Source organism: Phoenix dactylifera, chromosome 3, assembly GCF_051530095.1.
Source record: "Phoenix dactylifera cultivar Ajwa chromosome 3, Ajwa_hap1_PhDact_Kaust_v1.1, whole genome shotgun sequence".
Lineage (NCBI taxonomy): Eukaryota > Viridiplantae > Streptophyta > Magnoliopsida > Arecales > Arecaceae > Phoenix > Phoenix dactylifera.
In genome coordinates, this window is record NC_143192.1 from 16,577,769 (window position 1) to 16,584,827 (window position 7,059).

A 7,059-nucleotide genomic window follows, 5' to 3' on the forward strand; every position below is an offset into this window, starting at 1 on the left:
AGCATACCATATGGGATGATCTTTACCCTACTGTTCAAACATTTCAAGGTTCCAATCCCAGAAAATGAGCCGGCAAAACCTTTAAGAAACACCGACTACTACAATGAAAGCACAATGCGTAGATGGAGTTTCACAAGGTAGATGGATCATGGGTTAAGGTACCTAAAAGAAAATCTCAAACCCTAGAGCCTGAGATCCCACATCAGGAGCCTGACCACCACTCTCCTCCACATAGCCATATGGCCTTCCCTGATGTACCTTCCAGCTCGGCTGGACCATCCACATCTATGCCTCCTCCTCCTTCAGTCAGTGGATCCTTCTCCCTATCAGATGAACAGATGCACACTCTAGCATCTGTGATATGCCAACAGATGAGGGAGGAGATGAGATCGATGATCACTGCTGAGTTGGCCCCCATCCGTACCTCACATGAAGCTCTCCTCCAAGAATTGAAGGAAGTCAAAGTTCAGATAGAAGCTGCAACATCAGAATTGTTTCATGTGGGTACAACTCAAACTTTAAGATCAATTGAGTTACACAGGCTGACTTGAAGAACATATCAGATAGTCTTCAAGAATTGACGAGCCCTGGAGGCAATGTGGGCAGTGTGGCTACCCAACTTAGAGGGAAGATTGACAGGGCATCCCGGGAGTTCGAAGCATTAGTGGCTGCTTTCAATCAATCTCAGGGAGATCAGTTTAGAACCCTAATGGATTCAATTAATGCATTTATAGAGGCAGCTGCTAGGGCTATTGAGCAACGTCGCCGTTGAAGGACAGTTTGTAAACATCTAGGGTTCATCTTTTTGTAAAGCCCTAGGCTAATTTTGAAACTTCTTTTGTATTAGGAATCAATACTTGTAATGATTTCCTTTCCTTTTAACCTTGTAATGACTTCAAATGATTGCAATGATATATGAATGTCATACAATTTCTTTGAAATTTTGTGTATGTTTCTAATCCTGTGGAATCAAATCTTGTGTATGTAAATCTGTGATGTGCCATAAAAATCTCATAACATACCTTAAGTGTTCAAATTTGACACAACTTATCAATGCATATGAAACAGGGGGAGCACAACTACTTTTAAAAGGTCTGAACTGAATTCCAAAACAAAGGAGGAGTGAAATGAATGCTGAATTCATTAATAAACAAAAACTTGGACAGAGGGAGCATAACTTGAATATCCTTGAGTGATTCATGGTAATATGCTGAATTCTACTAGGAATTGTGTCTTAAGTACCCAAGGATAATTTGTCCCCTTCATTGTTGATGACAAAAAGGGGGAGTAGAACCTATATATGGAATGTATGGAGTAGAACCAATATATGGAGTATATGGAGTAGAACCTATATGTGGAATAGAAAATTGAATTAGAAAAGATAAAATTGAAGAATATTGGCTTTAAGCATTAAGATAATTGCCCTTCTGGAAAAGAAAGGGGGAGTCAAAAAGTATTTAGCCTTCAATTGTCTTTAGCATCAATATTTCATTAATTCACATTTTAACTTGATTCAAATTCAGTTGATATGCTAAAATTGCTCAAGAGCTATTAAAATCAATACTTTTGCATTTATCTAGCTACATCTGATCAAATACTGTGTATATGTTTAAATTTCGAATTTTGCATATACTCAGTGTTTTGTCATCATCAAAAAGGGGGAGATTGTTGACCCCCTAATGGATTTTGATGAATACAAAACACTAGAGTATAATTCCCTTTATCTTAACAATTTAATTGAGGATTTCATGTGTTTAATTAAGAATATTGTTAAGAAATGTCTAGGCATGTTCCCATATTTTTCAAGAATTTATTGAAGAATTTTTGAGATGAAGAAAACAGATCAGAGACAGCCGAGACGTCTCTGGTTTGTCCCAGAGACGTCTCTGGCACGAACAGGAAGAATTGGCACACTTGGAAACGTCCCCGGCACCTGGCGAGGCGTCTCGCAGGGTCGGAGTCGACTCCCGACTCTGCGGAGTCGACTCTCTCAGAGGCGGCAGAAAGGCCGATTTCAAGGGATGCGCGCGAGTCGTCTCCAAAGGACGCGGAGTCGTCCCCGCGAGTAAAAAGCAGACTTCCCGAGCGCGGAGTCGACTCTCTCAGGGGATTCCAGAGGATGTGTTTTTCGGTGATAAAACAGCGGAGTCGTCCCCTAGGTAGCGGAGTCGACTCTCTCAGAGAATTCCAGAGGACTTGTTTTTCGGAGATAAAGCAGCGGAGTCGTCCCCGAGGCAGCGGAGTCGTCCCCATGCAAAAAGCACAAACATCCCGAGACGTCCCCGTAAAGAGCCGAGGCGACTCTCTCAGAAAAATAGAAAAACAAGCATTCAAACTGTTCATCCTCAGAGTCGCCCCCGTAAAGCACCGAGTCGACTCCCAACATCGTCAAAAGTAAATTCATACAGCCGAGACGTCTCGCGTTGAAGCGGAGACGTCTCCGGAGCTCCTGGAACGCAACTGACACACTTTTGCAGGTTTGTTTGAATTTCAAACTTCCATATCTTTGTGTCTAACGGATCTATTTGCTTTTTGGGCTATAAAAGGGAGCTCTTAAGTGCCTTCCAACAACTTCTCACCAACCCAACACAAGATCATTTAAGAGAGAAGAAAGAGAAAGAGGTTCAAGGGAGTTAGAGCTTTCAAGAGAAGAAATCAAGTGCATCCAAGCTTTCCCATCTGATTTTGTGCTCAACTACTCTCTCCCACTCGGCATTCAAAGCTCACATTCAAGCCAACGCGATCCACATCGGAAGAACCACCATTTCCCATGCTTCCAACGGCTAAAAGGGTTCTTCCGGGTTTTATTATTTCTCATTGTTATATTTGCTTCTTAAGAGCTTTCAAATCTTTTGTAAAACATTGATTATTGTGCTTGTTCCAGTCAAGGAACTTAGAACAAGGGATAGGCGTCCCAAGCCTAGGTTAAATTGGGGGATTGTAGGGTTCGTTGTTAGCCCGGTGTAAAACAACGAGTTGGGTAGTGCACTCGCAAAACTACCGTACTGTAATCGTTGATTATAGTAGAAATTCCCAAAGGTGTTTGGGGAGTGGATGTAGGAGCAGTGGAAGCTCCGAACCACTATAAAACCTTGTGTTTGCGATTGACTATTCTTATACCTCTATCTTTACTTTAGCACATACACTTGTGTGTTTTATTTTTAATTAGACAAAAAATCTTAAAACACCTAATTCACCCCCCTCTTGGGTGACCATCTCTGGGCAACAGCCAGGGACATATTAAATCACCTGCAAGAGTTGTATGGTGATCAGAGTCACGCAGCTCGGTTTGAAGTGTCCAAGAGGCTCTTCAAAGCTAAGATGCATGATGGGCAGTATGTCCATGATCATGGTTTGACCATGATAAAGGACTTAGAGAAGCTTGAGAAGCTTGGCATGACCATGCACAAGGAATTGCAAACGGATTTGATCCCGCAATCCCTTCGAGCTTCATATGAATAGTTTATAGTAAACTACCATATGAACAAGGTTGTATGCACTAAAATAGAATTGTTAAAAAATTGGTAACTACCTTAGGGACCTTGAAGAAGTTTAAGGGGCATCGTTTTCGCTATCAAGTTGGTTTCTACTTTCAAGAGAGAGTCTATTTGGAAGAAGAAGAAGCCTGCGAAGAAGCAGAAGACTAAGAAAACACCAAGTAAGGAAGTTCCAAGAAAAAGGCCAATTGCAAGGAAAATTGTTTCCATTGCATCATGGATGGCCATTGGAAGAGGAACTGTCCTACATACATGGGAAGCATAAAGAACATGAAGGGTGACAGACCTTCAGAAGGTATGTCAGATATGCTCAGGATACTTAGGGACTGTTACCTATTGCTAGCAGAAATTTGATTTCTGTATTTTATTTAGCACAGAAAGATTTTTATTTAAAAATAAATTGATTCAACATGGTTTTATAATTGACAGTCTCTATCACATACATATGGATGTATCTGTGAATATATCTGAGCAAACAGTGAATACCATAGGATCTAATAGATCCAAAAATGAGATAAATCTAAAGTATTTATGGCACCTCAGGCTTGGCCATATAGGAGAAGACAGAATAAACAAATTGGAGAAACATGAGCTTTTGGGCTCATTGACTTTCGAGTCATATTTGATTTGTGAATTCTGCCTTCAAGAAAAGATGGCCAAGTTATCCTTTGTAGGACACAGGAAGGTCCACTGAAATACTTACCCTAGTACACACTGATGTGTGTGGCCCATTCGATGTGCAGGCTAGGGGTTATAATTTTTTACTTTATTTACCGATGATTACTCACGGTATGGATATGTGTATGAGACACAAATATGAAACTTTTGAAATGTTCAAAAAGCTTAGATATGAAGTAGAAAAATAAGCACAAAAACTCATTAAGGTTCTTCGATCAGATCGAGGTAGTGAATACCTTAATGGAGAGTTCCGTGATTATCTCAAGGAGAATGGTATAGTTTCATAATGGACTCCTCCTGGTACACCTCAGCTCAATGGAGTGTCAGAGAGGAGGAATCGGACTCTATTAATATGGTCCAGTCCATGATGAGCTTCACTGATTTACCCTTGTTTCTTTAAATAGATGCCCTATTTTCAGCTATTTACTTGTTGAATAGAGTTCCCTCTAAATCCCTTCCTACCACACCGTATGAGATATAGCATGGTAAGAAACCAAGTCTTGGTCATCTTAAGATTTGGGGATGTCCGGCCCACGTCAAGAGACTACAGGCGGACAAACTAGAGGCTAGGACCATAAGTGCTCGTTTTATATGATATCCTAAAGAGTCATTAGGATACAATTTTTCCGTCTCAGAGGATCACAATGTGTTTGTGAGCCGTCATGCCATCTTCTTGGAAAAACAGTTTATCCTTGATAGAGGCAGTGGGAGGAAAATTGAGCTTGAAGAGAAAGTCTCTGAAAAGCAACGAGTCATGGATCCTATCAAACCCATTCATACAGAGCCAATACACGATGTCCCTCGACCACCTCGTAGATCTAGTAGGGTCTCCCATCCTCCCGATAGATACTTAGGTATAATAGAAGAGGATACCGAGGAAATGTTCCTAGTGGGAGATAGGGATCACATACAAGATCCCAAAACCTACAATGAGGCGATATCTGATATCGATTCCGAGAAATGGCTGGAAGCCATGAAGTCAGAGTTAGACTCCATGTATTCCAACCAAGTCTGGACCTTAGTAGACCCACCAGAAGGTATTGTACCTATTGGATGCAAATGGATCTACAAAAGAAAGACAGGTTCGGATGGAGAGGTAGAGACCTATAAGGCAAGGCTTGTGGCGAAAGGGTATAGTCAGCGCGAAGGCATTGACTATCAGGAGACCTTTTCACCTGTAGCCATGCTCAAATCCATCCGAACATTGCTTGCCATTGCAGCATTTCATGATTATGAAATCTGGCAGATGGATGTGAAAACTGCTTTCCTGAATGGATATCTTGATGAAGATATCTATATGGAGCAGCCTTTGGGTTTCACTTCCAGTGATGGAGATCACAAGGTCTGCGAGCTGCAAAGGTCCATCTATGGACTAAAGCAAGCATCTCGGAGTTGGAACACTCGTTTCGATGACGCAATCAAAACGTTTGATTTCATCAAAAAATAAAGAGGAACCGTGTGTTTACAAAAAGGTTAGTGGGAGTGCTGTCGTTTTTCTCATACTGTACGTAGATGACATTCTCCTGATTGGGAATGATATTTCCATACTAACCTCGGTCAAGGTCTGGTTGTCAAAAGAATTCTCCATGAAAGACCTTGGAGAAGCATCCTATATTTTGGGAATAAAGGTCTATAGAGATAGATCTAAAAGGATGCTTTGCCTATCACAGAAGATGTACATAGAGGAAGTGCTGAAAAGGTTCAGCATGGAAAACTCTAAAAGGGGTCTCTTACCCCTAAGACATGGAATTCATCTCTCCAAGAAGATGTGCCCCAACACATCTGAAGAGATTCAACGCATGAGCAAGATCCCTTATGCATCGGCAATAGGGAGCCTCATGTATGCCATGCTATGTACATGACTTGATATAGTACAAGCTGTGAATGTCACGAGCATATGTCAATCAGATCCAGGCAAAAGCACTGGATAGCTGTGAAGAACAGTCTTAAGTACTTGAGAAGAACTAAGGACATGTTCTTGGTCTTTGAGAGAAGATCAGAGTTGAAGGTAGAAGGATGCACACATATTGATGATAGAAAGTCTACATCAGAATATGTGCAAAGATGGTTCAGTAAATTGGAAGAGTTCCAAACAACCGGTCATTATAGATTCTACCTTAGAAGCTGAATGTTAAGCCGTCTCTAAGGGTGCAGTGGAAATCTTTTGGTTTAAAAGGTTCATTACAGAGTTAGGTGTAATGACATCAGATGTCATAAACACTCTACTGCGATAACAAAGGCACCATAGCACTAGCTAAGGAGCCAAAGGTCTCACCAGAAATCGAAGCACATAGAGCGGCAGTTTAACCTAATAAGCGACTACCTCGAAAGAAAATAAGTAGAGGATCAGAGAGTAGACTCCACAGAAAATGTGGCGGACCCATTCACTAAGCAGCTAAGTCGGCAGAAAACTAAAACGCATCTTGAGAAGATGGGGCTTAGGTTTATGGCTGATTGGCTTTAGTGCAAGTGGGAGATTGTTAGATGTATGCCCTAGAAGCCAATCTGGCTGACACATTGTTAATTCTAGGGACATAATTTTGTACTTGACTATTTATTATTGAATAAATAAAAGGCATCTTTTCATGCATATTATTTATGTGTCTATGAATCGTCCAAGAAATTAATAAGATGATGATACATATTCTCAAGAGTTGAGAATTTGAGCCATGTATCATTGGTGATTAATTTCTAAATGCTCCTGATCAATGGATCATCACGAGGACGGTGATCGATCCGATCAGTGCACAGATCACTTTTCTTCTGGATGGACGAGACTTGAGTCCACAGTGTAGGAACACTGAAGTGATAGTGCAGGTGCTTGTTAGAGAACAAGGGTACTGAGCGTGACCAAGACAAGAAGTCACTTGGATGTCTATCCACT